The sequence below is a fragment of the Balearica regulorum genome, chromosome 9 (genome assembly GCF_011004875.1).
Source record: "Balearica regulorum gibbericeps isolate bBalReg1 chromosome 9, bBalReg1.pri, whole genome shotgun sequence".
NCBI classification, from domain to species: domain Eukaryota; kingdom Metazoa; phylum Chordata; class Aves; order Gruiformes; family Gruidae; genus Balearica; species Balearica regulorum.
In genome coordinates this window covers 29,171,938-29,192,168 of record NC_046192.1, presented here as the reverse complement: position 1 = coordinate 29,192,168, position 20,231 = coordinate 29,171,938, and the positions used below count along the sequence as shown (strand labels likewise).

Here is a 20,231-nt window from a genome sequence, read left to right as displayed (position 1 = left end):
CCCTTCGTACCGAGCGAGCCGTTTTCCTGGCTGAATGTGGTACCGTTGACTGCGAGTACAGCAGAGAGCCTGGCTGAGGGAGGATGAAGGTACGCAGCAAGCATCGCTCCCGCCTCAGTCTGGCAACTGTGCTGTTATGATTTGCATCTGTCATCCACAAATCCTTTGCTTTCTTTTTCAAATGTACCTTTGTAATCTTAAACAAGCACAGCTGCGACAAATTCTAGGCAAAATCGCACTCCAAATGTTACCCCTTTCCTTCTTTTCTACTGCTGCCATTTGATTTATCATTTGCTTTCCATTTCAGGTCTGCTGTTCTCTGGTTGGAGTATTTTTTATAGTCAGCATTATAAGAAAACTCACACATGAAGAGAGGAAGAAAAAAGTAAATGGAACACAAACTACAGGCATGGCCATTAATTCTTCTGGGGAAAGGATGGCCTGCCTGCTTCAAGCATCCAGATCTGCTGCAGAGTATGAGAGGTAAAAATAGAAAGCAGAGTACTAAAACAAAGAGGGAGTAAAGATTAATTTGGGGGGCTTGGTAGCCTAAATATAGCCAGTTCTGCCCTTCTCCAGTGACTTACAGTAACAGAGAATATTCTGCAGCCAGCACCATTTGGCCAATACCCAAAATATAACACAGAGATCTGACAGTAGGGATTGCAGCTATAAAATGTGGCATTCTCTTTGGCACAGCTGTCGTATTATACTAAGCCAGTTACTTCCCTTTAATCCTAATTAATACTCTCTCTTTCCACTCTGAGCCAGGTTTGCTGGTCAGCAGTAATTCTGGGGGGTCTGCTGCTGCTCTCCCCGCAGGAGCCCTCTGTCTTCAGGCAGCCTGGTCCTTTGTGCTCCTTCCATGAGGGAGCAGCTGAAATCATGAATGAAACGTTACTGATATTAAAGAGAGCTCCTGGCATCCACCCCAGCAGAAGAAATCAACGTATCATTCATTAAAGATATCCATGCCTACACAGGGAACAAACACTTGCGAGATGGTGCCCGTTCAGGGCTGCTATCAGAGGGAGAAAGGGAGAGGGAGAGGGTTCGGACTGCCCCGGCTGAACATGGGCTCTTGCCCTGCCAGCCAAAACCATCCCAGCCCCTGGGCTGCCCGAGGGTGCTTGCTCATCTCCCGTGCAGCCTGGGAGAGACGCCACCAGACCTCTTCCAGCCTGGGCTGCATTTCGACCCCAAACCACTAAGTAATGTACAAAATAAATATATTTTGTGGGAGGGAGGGAGGGAGGGATACAAGCTCAGATCTAGTATCTAGCTGCCATGCTCTTTTAGGTAGCGCTGATTCTCACAGACATTACTTTATTCCCAGCATTTTTCCAACATGTGATTTACTAGTTTGCAAATACACACAGTAACCAGAAGTTGTTAAATGTAGCTGATTTTAAAGGATTTAAAGGGCAATGCATCTTTAACAAATGCTATATCTATGTTATATAAACATTGCAAATGTTAAGCCATATATTTTATAGTTTTAGACTGTTATTAATGGGAACAAACAGCACATCTCTTTTTTTCCTAATTATAGAATTTCATATTTACTCAAAATAGATCTCCATGTGCATGTTATGAAATATTTCATTCCAAACACAAATACAAGATAAATGCAGCTGGAGTGGATCTTGACTTGCATCAAGAAATCAAAGCAGGCATGAAGGGAAGAGAGCACGGTATGTCAAACAGCAGGTTTTTAACCATGCAGAAAGGACTGATTAAAAGATGTTGTGTTTGCACTTCAGTAGAGAAAACTGTGGGTGTGTGCATGTGATGGACAGTTATAATATTAGAAATAATTAGATTTAACACACTTATTTTCCTAAAGCACACGTATTTCTGTGGAATGGTACAAGTGCAGGACAGTGCTGTGAGTGGTACTGAGCAGTAGGCAGTGCATGGCTGGGTGATTTCTTCTGCCCACGGCTTGTAGCCAGACCCACCAGGGCCCTGTGCACAGCTGGCAAGTGTGCTGCATCGTGTGGTGCTGTCACGGGGGACGTGCCAGCTCACACAAACCTAGCTCAGCCAGGGTTTTCCCACCCCACGCACCGCAGGAGAGGGCTGGTGGTTCTTCCTGTAGCTGCAAAAGGTGCCGTGCAGCCTGAAAACGTCCGGTTTGCCTGTGCTCCATGCCAGAGCCAGGCAGCAAAAGCGAGGGGAGAAGGGAAGCTGGCTGCAGCAGCGTGTGGAAAGCCCAATGTCAGTGACAAACAAGGACTGTTCGGTTCAGCGAGCGTTCCTTGAGCTGCCCTCCTCCTGCCAAGTTGAATGTCTTCAGTGCTCCCCCAGCCCAGGAGCACCCGGTCCCTTTCCCGTTGACAAAACTTCCCTGAAAAACATCTTATTCTGTCTCAGGCTCTCTCACCCACAGCCCCTGATGGAGCCCAGCAGTTCTAGCTCATCCACCACCTCTTTTGGCACCCAAGGATCTTCCCAGCCCATGCAAACTGCATGGCTTTGTGGCTGGTAAGTTTTGGGCAGCAGCAGCTTGTCTTACGGTGACTATTACGTGGGGCGAGATGGGTCAACCAAATGTTGGTATCTGTGCCATTATGCAAATTTTCGTGTCTATGAAAGTTACCTAATTAAGTCATGTTCCTCAAATGGAGTTTATCAGAAATTGAGCTGATGCTCGCTGCTGTTACCAGCACGTGTTCAGGGAGCAGCTTAGCTGCGTGTGCCGCCGAGCAGCCCAGCTGGTGGCTGAGGTGTAAAAGGAGCATGGAGGGAGGCACAGTGCCAAAATGCCACAAATCCCGGTGGCTGTGCCTGCTGTGGAGACATTTGAGGAAGGTAGGTGCTTTCCACCTGCCTCCTGGGTGAGTGGGAGGACCCATCTCCACTCCAGCTGTCAGCCAAGGAGCAGCAAATCACTAAGTTGAATAGCAAATCTCCAAAACTAGTTTTTTTCTCCTCAAGAGTTCTAGACGAATGGAAACCGGCACTGCTCAGCTAACTGTGGCGTGGATCTCACTGTGTAAGTCAGCACTGATGGCTGAGAAATGGAAGTCGGCACATGTATCTAAGCCTTTTAACAGGTTTCAGAGGTAATCCATTGATTAATCTGCTGATTGATGTCAAGCTTTTTTACCAAACAACCTCTTGGGAACTGCATTGGTGTAATTACTGTTTCTGTTCCTTTATGGTCTGCAAAATGTTGGGAATAGCGAATACTTTCCAGAAGATTGGAAACGTTTTTGAGGTCTGATGCCTCTACTGGAAGTCTTTGAAATAGTCTGCAAGCATGTGGCTAAAGCGATCCAGTCAGCCCCAGGTGCTTCAGTTGCATTCCCCTGAGGAGCTGATAATGGCAGCTCTTGGAGACACTGTTGGGCTGGATGAACCTCAGACAAGTTTTATGTCCCTGCATCTCTGACAGTGTCTAAAGCCTGAGGCAGTCCGTGTTCTCCAGAAGAGCTCGATGCAGAGGAGTCACTTTCAGCATCTTGATTTGTGCAGCGTTTTCCCAGCAGAGGTGCAGATCCTTGTGCAATAACGACAGCTTGCAAAAGTTACTTTTTGTGGAAGCTCTAGAAATCAACAGATCTCAGTAGTCCAAGGCCATAGGCAGGAGGAGGAAGGAGCAGTGCACTGCTACGCTTTATCTTGATTTGCTTTTCTTTAATGCATGCCCCCAAAGGTCATCCTTGAGCTTTTCCAGTCATTTTGCCTCTGACAGCTACTCCAAAAGCAACAAGTAGGTCTAGCAAGCATCCAAATGCCCTGGAAACCGATGAGTTTTATCTTCAACTCAGTCTGGAGCAACTGTAGTGAATAAATGCTGGTTTTTCTATTTGATCAGGTGTGGGGCAGATGACTAATTTGCCCAGTACAGCTGATAAGATGCCTTAATGACTGTGCACCCAGGAAGCGCAGCAACAATAGATTTGGGTGACAAGAAGTAACTTTTGTCCAGCACTTAGCCACAGAGGTACTTCGCCAGCATTAGTCATCTGCTGCACACAGAAAGCCTTGCGAAGCTTCACCGGAGAGCTGTCGATGTGCTTTGTTCTTCAGAGTCCCTCAGCAGCACCCCCAAGGAAAACCTGGTGAAACAAGTAGTTTAATTCTCAGGCAATAGCATGTTGCCACTGAAGAGCAGATTCCTTCCAGCCTTGACTCTGCTCTTTCATTTTCTCTCTCCCAGCCAACAGCACCTGTCCCCTTGCTGTGCTCTGCCCCGTGTGCTGACGGGGGGCTGTTTCCCAGCACGCAGCTAACGCCGTGGGTCCCTGGAAGCACATGCCTGCAGGGACTTCATCACTCCCATCGCTCCCAGTCCTTGCTGGACGCTGCATTCCTTTATCCTAAACCTTTAGAAGGGCTTTTGTGGGATCCATGAATGAGGCAAACAGCTCTGACAGCCCCAAGAGCCCAGGATTGCTCAGCCCGATCCTGAAGCGCTGTGTTGAGGCAGTGACTGCTTTCCTTTTCTTTACTAGCTTGCGAGGGCATTTTGCAGCTTCTTTTTTGTTAATTCTTGCAGAGGCTCTCTCTTCTTCCTCTCCTGAGCAGAATGGCACGGGAGTTTGAGTTAAATCATTAAATGGGGTATGGTGTTTTTCTGGCATTTATGTATTTTAAACACAGCATTAAAACTCTGCAGTGGGACAGCGAGTGGACGGTCCCATATCCCCCACCCAGAGCCCAGGGAGATGGAGCCCACGGGAAGAAGGATTTGTGCCCAGGTAGGGTCCAGTGTGCAACGGTGAGTGGAGCTCAGCTCTCAGGGAGTGATGCCTGGTGCAAGGCGCAGAGCTCGGCTCTTCTCAGATGGCTGCAGCACCAAAGCACTCCCCTGTGCAGCTGTACTGGGAATTAGCAGTATATCCACTTGCATTACATTAAAATTACTTTCTCAAATATTTTTGTCGGTATTCATGTTTTGCTTAATTAAAATGAGCCCGTTTCAGCGTATACCTGCATCTGTACACATATATCTGACCACACCCGCCACCAAATTTGTGTTTGTGTAATGATTGTTGTCCGGAGTCTGGAAGTGCTTGTGCACATTCACGGTGATGTGCAGGAAAGGAATCCTGTGCCATGCAAACTCTGCATAACCTTTGTAGTGTCTGGAGCAACAGTAAAGAATTTGGGATTGGGGACTCACTGCGTTGTTATTTATTGGTACTGCATTCCTAAGAGGACAAACCAGGGCCTTGTTGTGCGAGGTTCTGCAATTTTAAAAAGCCTTTGCTTTGATGAATTTACAGCCTAAGTGGCATTGTTCTGTTCTCGATTACAAATGGTTTTTCAGAAAACAAGTCCAGTTTATTAAATTAAAATGTCTCCTAAAATAGAAAATTTTTTTAGCAAAATTCCCCTTTGCTTTCATTTTTAGTATAAAACAAAATTACTTACTTCTGTAGCTGAAATTGCACATCTTGAAGAAGAGCATAAAGTTTCTTTAATTTTGTTTGATGTTCTTTGTCTGGTTTTGTATGAAAGGTGGGATTATGCAACCGTCTTGTGGCTGTAACACTTGTCAGTTCATTTAAATCAATGTTTTTACTTTCTTATTTATTACCACAAAGTTTATTGGTTTGTTAGTGGTGATACCCAAATTTATAATGCCTGGAAGGAAAAGCTGCAGTGTGAACTCACCTGTAACCCTCGATGTTGGAGAAATCACACGGGAAGCAACCACGGGTTGCCAGGTTCACTCAGGTTTGTCTGTCTGTCCCTGTGTGTTTCAGAGATGATTTTTAGATTGTTTTTCATATCATGATGCAAACGCAAAGTAAGCCTTGTTTTGCAGAAGCTTGGAAGTGACTTAGAAGTGTAAGAATTTATCGAGAAGTGTATTTGAAAATCTCAGCTGTTCTCAGGGCAGCAGTGAATGAAACAAATTTTGCACAAGCAGGTGACTTGTGAAGATGGGCGTCTTGCAATGAAAACATAGAAGGAAAACATGCAGGGATACGGGGCAGGTGGATTCATGGGGCCAGTGAATGGGAGACTTTTACAAAGCCACCTTGTTCTTCTGCCGGTTTTAATGGGCTTTCATTTAGCAAAGAAAGTAGCTGGAAAAATTACCCAGAAATATTTGACCTTCAAAAAGGCCTCTAAGGCACAATTACCTGATGTTCACTGAACTGGTTCATGCGGTTCCCACTCTAAATGACTTTCTAGGTTCACCCATGTGTGAAAAGGGGTCTGATTATATGGAGGAGGGCAAACGAGAGAAGAAACTTCAGGAAGGAGAGAAATACGCCAGGGAATTCTACCGGTTATGTTTGCTTCAAGGGAAGGAAAGGGCAAATAAATGCATCCAACTCAAAGTAGTTTTTTGGCTTTGAATTTCACAAGAAAGTAACATAGGAGAGAGTGGTGTATTGATAGACCTCGATGTAAGCTGTTTCATGGAGTTAGGTAGGAATTGCAGAATGCATCGTACTTAGCTTTCTTAGCCAGATGACAAATTCTTTTTTTTCCTCAAGTACAACAAAAATATAACAAAAATCCCATTTTCTCCCAATGCCTTTTCCTTCCTTCTGCCCGTGGCTGCACTGCACACAGGAGATCACCTGGCTGTCCGGCCACCAGTGCTCACGCCAGGGTCTGGCTGTGCCCTCTCTGCAGTAGTTTCGTCTCTTTCCACTGCGCGCTCCTGACACTGGAACAAAGCAAGTGAGTTATCTGGGGCTGCAATCTCTATTAGGCTTTAGGGAAAACACGTTTTTAAGGAAATAAATTCCATGGTTGGCACAAAAATGCCTCTACCATGCAGTCTTGTCAGTGGAAGGTATAACCAGGTGCACATAAAAGTATGACTTCAATACTCGAGTATTGGCAGAGCCACGAAGCAGCATTTTACATGCTGCCCCTCTGCTCTGAACTGCTAGCAGAATTGCGTGGGTGCGCAGAGACGGGCCCTTGCACGGTGTGAAAACAACAACACCTGAAAACTTGAAAGCTTCTTCAAACTGGAGAATTGGATTTCCATCTTTGATGAGAGAGCACAGTGTGTGTGGGAAGTACATTTGATGGAAGGCAATTATTTTAAATAATCTTGGAACTTAAAAGACTTTCATGAGCAAAAGCAAGTAGTCAGTACCTCTTCCATCTGCATTATCTAACAAAAGGAACAAATTCTCTGAGACAGGGTAGAAGGATGAGCATCAGCATGATAAGTGTACCACTGAATCATTTTTTAATTATATGACTAAGTATCTTTGTGGGGAAAAAATTAAATAAATCAGATTTTGCATTTGACATAGTGACTTGAAAATTGAAACGCTAAATCCAGACAGGTAGCAATCAGAATTTTTGAGTACTCCAGTCTTTCAAGCTTGCTTTATAAAGTAGCACTGATCTGCACCATCTGTGGGGCATCATAGCCTGTTCCTCCTGAGGAGTCCTTTGAAGACAGGTTTTGATTGTGTCCCACTGTGGTCTGCAGCGTGTGTGATTTATGGTTGAAATCTTTCTCTTTGGGGATTTTGACCATGGTTTACTAAGGATGAGTGGACTCATACTCCAAGGCATGGCATTGGCACCTGGAACCACAGGTAGGTGTCTAAATCCAAACCAAATGTGAAGGTGCCCTGTGAGTCTAGCGCCCGCCAGCACCGCCCAGCACGCACCAGGGTGTACGGCTCTGCTACGGCGCGCCCTGCGTCACCCAGCCCTGTTCCCGCTGGGACTCACGCTTCTTCTCTGCATCTCGCTGCTGGTCCAAGACCCTCAACGTTCCCAGGGTGAGACAGCCTGGTGCTGCACACCTGCAGCGGGGGGGTTGCTGCAGATTGTTAACCCGGTACTTGCAGCACTCAGCCAGGGCATGGGAAAACCCAGCATCCCATTCGTCCTGTGGCTGGGAGGGCCAAGGACTTCTGGGCAGAGCTGGTCTGCACGCCCCAGAGGAGCAATCGCCGTCACCACGGCTGACGCTGTCCTCTTTGCATAGATGACGAAGCTGTCCACAGGGCCAGAGGCAGCAGCAAGACCACGGGCACTGCCGCAGTGCTGCTGGTGGCTTTGCCTGTGACGCCGATATCCAGTGCCAGTGCGGGTCCCAGCAATGCTGCGGCGCTTGGTGGAGTACCTCCGGCTGGAGGCTGCGTGCTGCACAGCCGCTCACCTTAGCGCTGAGGCACCACCGGAGTCAGCAAGGTGTGGGGCTTGAGGCCTTTCAGGCAGAGGCTTAATTGGAGCCCTGCTTGTGGGTGACGAGCTCTATTAACCAGCGGATCACTGGGCGAAGGGGGTTGCTTATAGGCCGAGGCAGTTCATGGTCCGAATGACGCCTCCAGGGGAAGCGGGAGCCGGTGGTGGCAGGTTGGGCAGAGACTGGTGAACCGTGGAGCATGTACCTGAGCACATCTGTCCCCAAGAACTGGAACTATCATACCTTCCTTGTTGACATGAGATTGTTCCACTTGGTGCTATGTGGGGTCAGCGTGCCAAGTTTAAATTTGGATCCAAAGCATTAGACTCAAGTTTCCACAGAATTTTTGGACTTTGGAAATGTTCTGCTGTTTCTCAGCACGAGCTCATGAACTTGGAATAAAATTGTCCTTTGAGGAAAAAACAGAACAGATGACAAATAAGTGCTCATGCAAGATCTGAAGGCTGAGGTGGTCTCAAAGCACCTGTGTTTGTTTTCCATCAAATGCAGGAGCAACTCTGAGCAGGATTTGCCTCAGTTTAGGGAGGCAGAAAAAAATCATAATACATCATAAATAAAAGAAGAACTCTGAATAAGAAGATTTTTCAAAAAGCCATTTCTTTTCCTAGACAAGACATCCAGATCAAAAGTGACTGGTGATTCAGGCAAGCGCTCAGCTCCCAGACTCCCTCTGACAGCAGCCTCGCTGGAAGGACAATTTAGTTTCAGCTCACAGCAGCATAAATACGGGATGATGTGGAGTTCATCAGGCTCGAGCTCCCTCCTTTCGGAGGCTGAACAGTGCACACACGTCTGTGCTCCTGAATTCTTCCCATTCTGGCAATTTGTCTTTAAATTCACGTGTTCATCTTGGTCTACACCAAGTGCACCAAGCTCTGCCAAGCCTGTGGCAGTTAGCTGTGGGCCACAGATGGATGCCTCGACTTACTGGAGAGACTGCGTGGAAGTTTTCTGCCTTCCTGCAATGCCTGCTGCTTGTTAACAGCTGATCCCGAAAAGGAGCTGACATAAGGGCACCGAGGAGAGTGGCTTTACAGAAATGCACTCCCTGCATTTCTGACTAAAGGGTATGTGCTGAGTAGTTAAACTACAGCAGGGAGACTGAAATATTTGAGAGGTTTCTACTGGAGCCTGCTTTTAACTATCTGTAGCCCTGTTTGGAAAAGGGCTGTAGTTAGTACATGCTTTTAGCTTGAATTTGCACTTCTTCAGTCTGGGAGGAAGAATGGAAGAAATGTTCTGAGAGCAAATTCCATGTACGTCTTCTGCCATCTGCTAATAGCATGTGTGAGCAGCTCTGCTGCCAGAAACCAAGGAACAAAGATAACATCATTGTGGAGAAAATTGCACTGCTCTGAAAATGAGACTCTTATTGCAGATGATTTGATAGCTCAGCACCCGCTGGGGCCAGGTTCTGCTCACCGGCACTTGCATAGACCTGGGACAACGTCACTCGGTCTAGAGTGAGCCCTCACAGGGGCAACATTGTTCCTGCTGAGCCTAACGAGCAAGTAAATTTTATAATCCATTTCGTATGATGGCCTTGTTGGAATTCCAGAAATGAAATTATTTAGGGCGGGAGGAAGGACAGAAGCTGAAGAGCTTCTCCACTGAAACCATATGCAGGCAACTTGCAGGAAAAAAAATGTTGGGACTCCAGACGGCAGTGAAACCCCAAGGAAACTCGGAGTTAACCTTCCCATGTCTTTTTGCGTCGAGTCTCATTTGTGCGACGCACGTGTCAGCGCACCCTTTAACACTGCAGTGGTGACGGGATCCGAGCTGCCCCCATCCCAAAGCGCGAGACCCTGCGGAGGCAGGGCTACGTGCCGGGCTGCCTCCCTCCTGCTGCGCAGCGGGTACGCAGAGCAAGGGATAAGTGTGAAAACCGAGATTTACAGGTGTGCATTCTGAGCTCTAACGCAGCCTCTCTCCTCACCCTGCAGCTGGCACGGTAAAGCCAACAACACGCAGAGAAATTCTACGCAGTACTGTTCTTCAAACCCCTCTGTCATGCACTGGGTTGCAGTGGCTGGGTAACAGATGAAACTGGTTATCAGGAAGGAAAACAATGAAACATAAATCAGGTACCATGGCAAAAAAGGTCTAGAAATGACAACAGGATTTTTGTTTGTTTGATACAGCCTGTTAGAACAGGCCCTGGTAAATAGCACTGTCTGTAATTCTGCTTGTAGTCAGCTCAGCTTCATCATCTTCAGGAGTTCGCCTCTGATATTTCAGAAAAATGTTATTAGTAGATCTCAGAAGTGTTTAAATTCCAGTGTGGAGCTGCTACAAGGACTGTCTGGTAGCTCTGACAGTCCTCTCGAGGCTGAACAAAGAGGAAAAGGTCTGTATTTTGCCTTAGCAGACTGGAGTGTATATTTATACCATTACTGCTGGAGCAGGAGGGAAATGAAATACAAGGAGCGTTTCCGCATGGCTCACACGTTTTTTGTGGCCCCCTTTTCTGCTTGGAAAGCTTCCTTTGTTTTTCAGGGACATCTGCAGCACTGGAAACTGGCACTGAGTTTCCCACTTGATGTTACATTATGAAATAATTAATAGCACTTTTAGGAAGGGAGGGGAGCTGTTTATAAGCAGCTTTTGCATCTTTCACATTACTTATTTCCCTGTCAGCGTTACTGTATTTGTGACAGTGCTAGATGAGTGCAGGAACGGCACTAGCTGGAGCCATGCGGCTGCTGCAGGACTCCACGGTGTGAACCAACACACGTCCTGGCTCTGTGCAGCCTGGGCATCCAAATCTCTGGGTGGGTCAGGCAGCAATGACAAATGTGCGTGGAATGCAACGTTTCTATCAAAGATGTTTAAGCTCCTGGTTCTTGCATCACTCCTAAAATCCTAGTATAATTAAATAAAATCCTAAAATAGTATTACAGAGTTTCCCAGGAAAGATCTTACATGTGTTATTACATGTGTTGATTAATCACACATTCCTTCTGGACCTACAAAACCTTCTCTGGCTGAAATTCTCTCTGTGAGAGATGCAAATTCATTGTTCCCAAACGGTGCCATGTTCTTCTCATCAAAACCAAATGGTCTCTGGTGACAAGAAGGCACCAAACAAATCCCCCAGATCTGAAGACGTCTTTATTTTTTATTCAAAACAAGCAGTCATGTCCCTGGAGAGGTGAATTCTTGTGTCCACTCGCCATCCTCTTGGTGCTGAGAAGTTGTCTTCGGAAGGACCCCAACCCTTTATCCCACCATGGCCCAGACCCCCTGTGAGGCAGGTGGAGGGAGGCACGAGGGGCACGGTGCAATGTGTGGGGCCAGGCGTCCATGGGAGAGGGAGGAGCTGCCACCATAGATGGAGCCTGGGAGGCCAGCATGAATGTCAAGGGCCAAAGAAGGCAAGAAATGGCACAGTGGAGGAGAAAGAGGGGAAGGAGAGGGCAAAGAGGAGAGGAAAAAGGAGCACTATAGTCTTCGAGCGAGGAGAGGCACCAAGGAAAGGAACATGGTCATCATGACATAAAAAGTGTCCTCTGTTGATGTTGTCCAAGCTTTCAGGCTTCATCACTCCTCTTTGTGCCAAGGCTTTCCCATTCCTCTTCTCCTAGAAGCTGTCCCTAGTCCTCCTCCTGAGCATACTTACCGGAGCTGAAAGGACTTGCTGTGTCACCAGGCAGGTGCACATCCATCCCTGAATCAGGCTTTTCTTCATCTACCAACTTAATACGGGCAAAGGCAAAGGAGGCTAAAGAATATCGAGCTGTCGAACTGCCAGGTAAATCTGCTAGTTTGAAAACTAATATAATGGCAGAGTATACTAGGTGTGCAGCTCTTCAAAAGCAAACATCCATTTACAGCAGGATCATAAAAATCTTTGAGGCACTCAATAGCAAGTTGCCTGTGGCTTTTCACCCTTCTATCTCCAGGGGTTATTGCTCAACAAGGGAGTATGTGGTGTTTTGTGTGAACCGAAAGGTAATTGTGAGCAGCTACTTAAATAGCCCTAATTATGTTTAGAGAAGGCTGATCCCTGAAAGCAGCTAGAATCTGTGAATAAACATATTGCCACAGGTGACCACCTGATCTGTGCATATGGACCTAAAAAAGCCTGTTTGCTAAGTTTAAATACCTCAAAATAAAGCCGAGCAGACACCAGACGCCAGTAGCTATGCCTGCTCTGTGCATGCTAACCAAAAGCAGCATTGTACGGGGCTTTGTAGTGGCGGAGAGCGCAGCTCGGGTCCTTGTGGCATCGCAGACAACCACATACTGTTGAGCCAGCCCGTAATGCCCTCCCGAGGGGACTAGTGGGCTCAAAATACAGGCCTTTAAATACCACACAGACAAAGGAAGGTGAAGAAGTGACTAGGCCCCACAAACAGGGGTATGGAGAAACCCAGCAGCATATTTTGCTTAATCCTTTTGCAAACACACGCAAGGTCTGCTGAAGTCCGGCGGCAGCCCCACCTTTGCCAGAGCTCCCTGGGGACGGCACGTCCCCCTGCTCAACTGGAGCCAACGGCGCTGGGTGGGCACAGCCTCGGCTCCAAAGTCACCTCTCGAGCGATGCCCAGAGGCTGTAAGATCTTGTGGGGCACCTGAGGACGTGCACGCGCTTTCTCTGGGCAGGGTCTCTCCCTCCACCAAAGGCGCCTGCCCAGGAGCAAGGACATGGCTCAGGCAGCCCCCGGTGATGCCTGAGCGTTGGGAGGACCCAGAGGACCGTCCCCAGTCAGCTCAGGCCCGCAGTGCAGTTACTCCTCAGCCGGGAGGTCAGACTGGACGAGGAGCCCTCCCAGGCTCCCAGTAAAGCTCAGTGCTTCAGGTGGAGTTGAGCCCCATCCTGCCACCAGCCTGGAGCCCGGCCCTGGGGCAGGGCTGGGACCTGCTGGGCTCTGCCAAGCGCACCGCCTCAGAGGGGTCAGCGAGGCCTGAGGCCGTGGAGAAGTAGTGACCACCCGGCATCTGTTTGCAGCAGTTGGGCAGTGAGATGGCAAGCAGAGCTCAGGCAAGCAAGGCTCAGACAGGCGTGGCTCAGGCAGGCAGGGCTCAGCCCACAGAACCCAGCTTCCAGCTTGGCTGCAGCCTTATGCTGCCAGAATTTTTGAAAGAGAAAGTCCGTGGCAGAGGGGACAAATGTGAAGCTGTTTAACATCTGCGAGGGTTGAAGAGTTCACGGTGACAGCTGAGATAACGCTGGGCCTGGCTCTGGGCCCGAGCCCTCCCTGCACCACCGGCCGCCTCCTCCTGCAGCAAGCGCCCAGCTGCTGCACCCTGCCACAGCTACGTGTGGCTTCAGCATGACTTAAAATTAACAGCTATGCCTAAAATCAGTACATAATTTTTATATATTATGACATGGAAGTACAGCAGGTCTAGAAATAAACTCTGTGCCTTTTTGAATCAACCTGGCGGCTCTCTGAACAGCTAAAAAAAAATCTTAATATTTGTGGTAGTCAGTCACGTTTTCTTCCTCCTTCTGCTGTTTTGATCACTAATTGCTTTCAGCGCTGCTCGTGCACGGCCGCGGGAGGAGGCGTGTTCAGAGCCCCGGCACTCAGGGCACTTGGTCCTCCTGCAGCGTAGGGGATGCCAAGGGGACACCACCTCTGCTGCGGCACGGCCGGGCAGGTGACGGTGATGCCAGTGGCCTTGCAAGCAGCTCCTGGCATTGCCCTGTACCCGACAGGTTCCCTTGTGCGCAGCACCTACCCATTTTGGCACCAGCCACCTCACCATCAACCCAGGCTTATAGGACCCCCCGCCCCCCCAGGCTGCGGCTTTCTCCCCTGCGGCGCTGGCGGGATGTGTCTGTACCACAGGTCCTCCTCACCCGCCGCTGGGCTCCCAGCTTTGCCCCTTCTTCAGCTCCCCATCTCTGAATGTTTCCCCGCATCGCTCCCCTCCAGTATCACCCCAGTGTTGTTGCTGGACTTCGGCTTGCTCTGTGGGGAGCCATGTGTGAGCTCTCTGGGAGCAGCAGAGGGATGGGGAATGTGCCCTTGTGGCACCTCTAGAAGCTGCACACCACAGTAAATTTAAAGGCATTTTCCAAGGAAATCAGGGACAGTCCCAAGTAAAAGGCTCAGGAGAGGACTGCCATGGACGCTTGGCTGCCACCAGTGCCAGGCAAAGGAACGGCTGGACGAGGATGCCACCTGCGGAGGGTGAAAGCCTCCTGAGCCCTTTTAGCAAATTCCTCCAGCGTCCCAGGGCTTGAACTAGAAACTGCAGCTGCGGAGTGCTGGAATCTTACAAGACAGACCGCTGCCCACTCGCTCCATCACCCTGCTGCCCCCCGGCCCCACCGCTTCCCCGCAGCACAGAGGAGACACGAGAGGTTTGGCTCCCACCAAAACGATGAGCCGTGCTACTCGGAGCGATGGCTGAGCTTGCCCAGCATTTAGCCTATACCAGTCTGTTGCCTTGCACGCAAAAAGTGCAGAGTTCGGTCAGCTTTCAGCTTTTTTTTTTTTTTTTTTTTAACCACTTGTAAAAGAAGTCATTTGGAATATAATTTAAAATATACTGTAGACAAAACTTTTTGGTAGCAAACAAAGAGATTTTACAGAATTGTTTTAGAGCAAGTGTGGAATTACAATTGAGGGAACTTAGGAAAGAAATATGGATGGAAGGGAAAAAACAGTATATCCATTTAAATAATAATAAGGTGGGAATGGGAATAATGGTAAGTTTTAGAGAGATGAGTAGTATGTACCATAGAGCTGAAGGATTTACACATCCTCTGGATGATCAGAGTTTGTTGGGGTCTCCAGCCCTCGCACCTGGAAAAGCCACAGGCTATTGCAGCAGATGGGGGCCAGTTTCAGAGGGGTGCGGAGTGGTGCTGGTCCGTGTTACAGTGGTTGCACGCAGGGCTAGGAGGCTTTCACAGCCCTGCTATCTCGCTGCTGACAGCTTGAAGCGAGGCCAGTATCACCTCAGGCTACAGGGAGAAAAAGTCCATTGAACAGCGTTGCCTCTCTGCTAGACAAAACCCAGAAAGACAACTCACACCTGAAATGTGAGGGTTTTCCTGACAACTGCCAAACAATCACTTCATTTCATGCCTGGACATCAATCAGTGAATTTCCAAGATAACAGGTAAACAGAGACAATTACAAATCAAAATACCTGGCGTTTCCTTTGCTCAGCACAGAAGCTTTCAGCAGAGCTTTGTGTGCATTGCAGCAGGCGGGAGAACAGTCACCGTGTGACGGTCGCAAGTCTGCGCGGTTAGAGGACAGCTGAATCTCTAGTTAGAACTCTGTGAAACTATACTGAAAAGCACAGAGAACACCAGAGCACAGTAACATCCGGTGACGGTGCAGGCGTGAACCCAACGTGCCAAGACGGTCACTGCTTAAATAAAGATACTGTTCAGCAGGATGTCTTCGCTGATGCTATTCCTGAGACAAGACCCACGACGACAGAGTCAGCATATGAAAGCAGATCTGTCTCCCTGCTTGTTTACACAGACTCTCACATCCGTGAGCGTCAGTGATCGCTCGGAGCAGCGGCTCTAAATATCCACAACCAGCACCACATCCCTCTTTCAGAGAACCGTTTTGAAACTCTCATCCAGACCTTTCAGCAAGGAGCAACAAATGTCAGAAGGGGAACAGCAACACAAAATCAGAAAAAGCAAGCTATGGTGGAAGGGGTAGACTACCTGAATCTTCCGCCGCAAGTCAGAGATTTATCATGCTCCTAACAGCATCTCGGCTGCAGGCAGAAGGCCTAGAGACTGGCTGTGCCTCAATGGCTGTGTACTTCTCACCAGTTTAGTCTTGGGGTAGCAACCACAGCTATCTCAGCAACGGCAAGGCCACGCGGGGAGGAGCTGGATTGCTCTAACATGCTTCTTCCCTCTTCGTGCAGACTTTGAATCCAACCCAGAGACAGTTTTTGCTGCCTGATCCTCACTGGGTCCCTGCTAGAGATCAGTCTTGTTTTTCTTCCCTGGCTTCTCTGGAATTATAGAGCGTGAAGCCGGTAAATGGGATACAGGATTGCTGCTGGCCGATTCCCTGTGCTGAAGGGACGCAGGCAGAGGCAGGGCTGTTCATACTGCTTCTTGTGAAGGACGGTATTCAGTTCCTTAGCGAATCTATCCTGGTGCAGTCAGATGATGATTCATGTGCAGTGGTGGACTGAACTGCACGCCCAAAGCTCTTGTGACCACAGGCTGCCTTCCACATCACTATCATGGAGGCTGCTGGCCCTATTGCAAGAACAGGCAAGTAGCACACACAGCAGCCTCTAAAAGCCACACTTTATAGTCTGGTATACGATGTAACACAGACCATATTGCGTCAGACCAAGGCTGCTCTTAGTCCAATGTCCTCTTTCCCAACCCAGCTGCAAGCAGATACCTACAAAACAGTAAGAAAATGGCAAACATTACTAGTTTTCCCTTGCTAATCTTCCAGCCTTTAATATTTTCAGTTCAGGTGATTTTATGAGCTGGTTGTAGTCTCTTTGGTAATTCCCACTGGCTCTGTTCCACGTATTTGTCCATTTTCCCCTTGAGTCCCTGAGAATTTTTTGCATGTTTTTCAAATGCCCTTAGCAAAGCTTTCTGCAGGGCTAGTGCTGCTGTATGAAGAATGACCTTCTCTGATTTGCTTTCAACGTGGCTTTTATGATCCTTGCTCTTTGTAGGCACCCCTATCCACTCTGTTCGATGGCTTCTAGCATGTCGCCTTTCTCTGAATCTTTTCCAGTTCTAATGCAATGAGGCAACCAGAACTGCCAACGGTGCTCAATGTGTGGCTGAACCCTGGATTTATACCCTACCATAATTATGTCTTCTGTTTTGGTCCCCTTTTGGTCCCCTAATAATTGCTAGTGTTAAATTTGTTGGGTTTTTTTGACCACTGCGGAGCACTGAGCTGATGTTTTCACACTGTCTAGCACAAGCTCGAGGCCTCACTCCTGCCGGTTAATGGTCAGCTCATTTTTTCCTGGTTACATCACTTTACAGTTATATACATTAAATATAATTTGCTGTTGTATTGCCCTATACTCGGTTTTGCTAGGGTCTTACACATTTCTTCATAGTCAACTCTTACTACTGCAATATATTGAAATAAGTGCGAGTAATCTTTAATGCACTGGGCTGTAAGCTGTGCTGAGTCAGGAGCTGCTAGAAGTCCTGTTCAGCATTTTCCCTCCAGGGTTAGCAACATTCAAGAGATTCAAGGCAGGAAACTGGGGATGGTTACAGCATCACTCAACTCAGTTTAATTTACTGTCAGATGTAAATCAGTGCCTTAATCCCACTGTGATAAAAATCTTTATGATCTCTGCAGTGGATAAAGCTGTTTGGTCAGTAGCCAATTTTAAACCAGTCACTATAATCCCTTTTTTCACCAAAGCAGGTGATTTTGTAATCACTGTATATACTAGATCCCACCAGGAAATCATTATTCTATAATGTTAGCTGCAATACTAAATTTACTTTAGACTTCTCTAGAATACATGATGGAGTTGTTAGTTTGCTTCATTCTCACATCACGTAACATGCAAAGCTAAGTTTCTTTGCACTGTTACACGAACAAAGATGATTAGAGCAGCATCTTTCTCAAGAATGATGAGCAAGCATCTTTAGTAGGATGAAGACAGGAAGTCTTGTGGTTAGACACCCACTTAGGAGCCACAGGACTTGGCTTGTTTCCAGTACTGAACAGATTTCTTATATTATCTTTGAGCCCCAGCTTCCCCATTCAGAGATTTTGTGAAGTTCAAGTGATTCGTATTTCCTAAATTGATTTCTCTCTTCCTCCTATAACCAATTTGGCTGACTAAGCTTCTTCTTCTTCTTTCACAACAATTAGATTTAAATATGAGTCAACCTGGAAGAAATCAGCAGCACAGGATGTACTAGTTTTTGCCGGGAGAATACCCCCAAGTGCATACATTTAAAGAATTAGAGTTTAATTACAGTGTTACGGCACTGTGCACATACCAGGTCAACTTCACTCCTCTCAGCTGACACAGATCTGTTCAGCTCAGAAAAGCCGAGAACTCGGCAGACAACTGCTGTGATGACATTCGTTTTCCTCTAGGTAGGGATATGCAAAGCTCCTGTAAAGGAATGTCTAACATGCTCTCCTCCTGGTGTGCTACAGCAGCTTTCCAAAGGATCAACCCGTGCACTCATGAGACAAATACGTTGAGCCTCTAGACCCCTCGCTTATTCCCAGGAAACTTTATTACTGACATACATAGTGATGAGAACCTCCTTTGCATTCCTCCTGGCACGTCTACTGAAGGATATGATTCAGAGATGACCTCTTATTGTGGACAGGATGGCATTTCTTAGCTTTCACAATAACCAGACATTAAAACATAGATGACTGTACCACAGAAGCCCTTTTTTTTTTGAATGGCAATGATAACATTTGGCACATACCTCACATTTCCAACAAAAAGCCCTTGTTGCATTACCCCAGACCAGAGTGCAGCGTGTGCTTCCCCTTCCTCCTGATGTGCCCATTTCCCACCACGCCGTGCGGTGCAGGGCAGGCGCTTGCAGTGACTCTGGGGGAGGAAACATCCCCAAGCGGCTGTTGGCACCGTATATTCAATCCCTCGGCATCAGCAGCCCTGGGTTAGTGAAAAGACAGATAAAAGAATAAGGCCCAAAGTCAGCAGACACCCAGTGCAACCACTGAAGATGTCTGCTATCAGTGGCTGAATCTGGCTGGCTTTTTAAGGAACCAAAAATCCTGTCTGGTAGTAAACATCTTAAATTACCACACAGAAAAAGAAAAAAACCCCAAATAACAATCACCTAGCCAAGTCTTTGGGGTGGAAAGTCTCGAACGTCTAGATGAGATGGACGCAGCATGTCTCTGCCTGGAATACCTGGCAGCGCCTGTTGGTAGCACGCCTGATCGTGTACGGCTGGTTGGACACGGGGCCGAGCCCACAGCCGCTCACCCACCAGCGGCGTGATCCTGGTCTCCCCCAAAGCAGGGGACGCCTGGGTGGGACAACAGCCCGGCACCGGGAGAGACCACCTACGCCTGCGGTTCATGTCCCAGGCGAGGCACGCCGTCTTCCCAGGTGCGAAGCACAGGTTGCGGCCAGCGTGTCTGCTGCCACGCTGCGACCATCTCAGGAGCATGCTACAGCGCTTCATGGCAGCGTGGGCCACCGAGGGTGACTGTCAAAGCCAATGAGGCAACAAAGGTGAATGGCACCAAACTTTCGGGGGGGGAAGCAATTTTGGTGCAACGTTGACCACCCATTCTTCAGAGTTGTGGCAAGGCAATGTGGGCAGGGCAGCGTTCGTGTATGGGTTGCGTAGGTCCCTTTGGTATGCCACAGCTGAAGCACATAAAATGAGGAACAAGAGACTCGCAACTCATTCGCAGGGCTGAAAAGGCGGGTTCAGATCCTGCCACAGCTTTGACTCACAGTCTGACAGACTCCGTACATTTCAACTTGCAGAACTGAAGCGTTTCATATTTCAGCTTTATGAATGCTACAGTGTTTTTGCCACATTACATCTATCAGATTTCTCAGTTTTATCCACTGTTCATCAGAGTAAATTAAACCCCTAATTTGGCTGCCTCTCCTTGCCTGTAAGCGGGTGACAAGGAGGTCAGCTTCGGGGAGGCCTTGTGAAGAGGAGGCTGGTCATAGCTGTGAAGTGCCCCGTCCCGTGAAGCCTCAAATGAAGGACAGGATGGCTGTGCAAAGCATTATAAAAAAAATCAAGATAATGACAAGGTAGGCTCATATCTTTAGCTCACACGTGAGATTCGGAACCCCTACTGCTGAACAGCATTTCCATGCCAGGAACCTCCACCAGCTGCTACAGCCGCAGATCAATCCTTCAGTTGATACCAAAGCATGGGTTGTGCTCCCATTCTTGGACTCCTTCACCTCTGTATCACCAGGATTTCTTCAGCACAGTCATTAACAGCTCACACATACCTGCCACACCTTCCAGCACACGCCTCTGCATTCCTCGCCCTGCTCCAAGACATGCCTTCTTCATGGACTCGCGCTCTTGGAGCTCACGGTCACTGTCTGTCTTACGTGGAATCAAGCAGTCCTATGAAGTGCTGGTGAGTTGTAGTCG

General features: G+C 48.0%; 2 long non-coding RNA genes across 8 annotated transcripts in view; one reads left to right on the top strand and one right to left on the bottom strand.

The window, feature by feature from the left end:
- Positions 1-4,884, top strand: part of LOC142602971 (uncharacterized) — a 54,044-nt gene extending 49,160 nt beyond the window's left edge. For all 7 annotated transcript variants that reach the window (XR_012836837.1, XR_012836839.1, XR_012836841.1 and 4 more), the window contains 4 exons: positions 308-483; positions 772-949; positions 1,576-1,694; positions 1,847-4,884. This is a non-coding gene — a long non-coding RNA (uncharacterized LOC142602971). The remainder of the gene's footprint in view (positions 1-307; positions 484-771; positions 950-1,575; positions 1,695-1,846) is intronic.
- A 9,748-nt stretch (positions 4,885-14,632) lies between these two features.
- On the bottom strand, positions 14,633-19,153 carry LOC142602969 (uncharacterized). Its single transcript, XR_012836833.1, has 3 exons — positions 18,933-19,153; positions 18,552-18,745; positions 14,633-16,509 (listed from the first exon to the last, which is right to left on the bottom strand). It is a non-coding gene; the product is annotated as an uncharacterized LOC142602969 (long non-coding RNA).
- Positions 19,154-20,231: the final 1,078 nt, after the last annotated feature.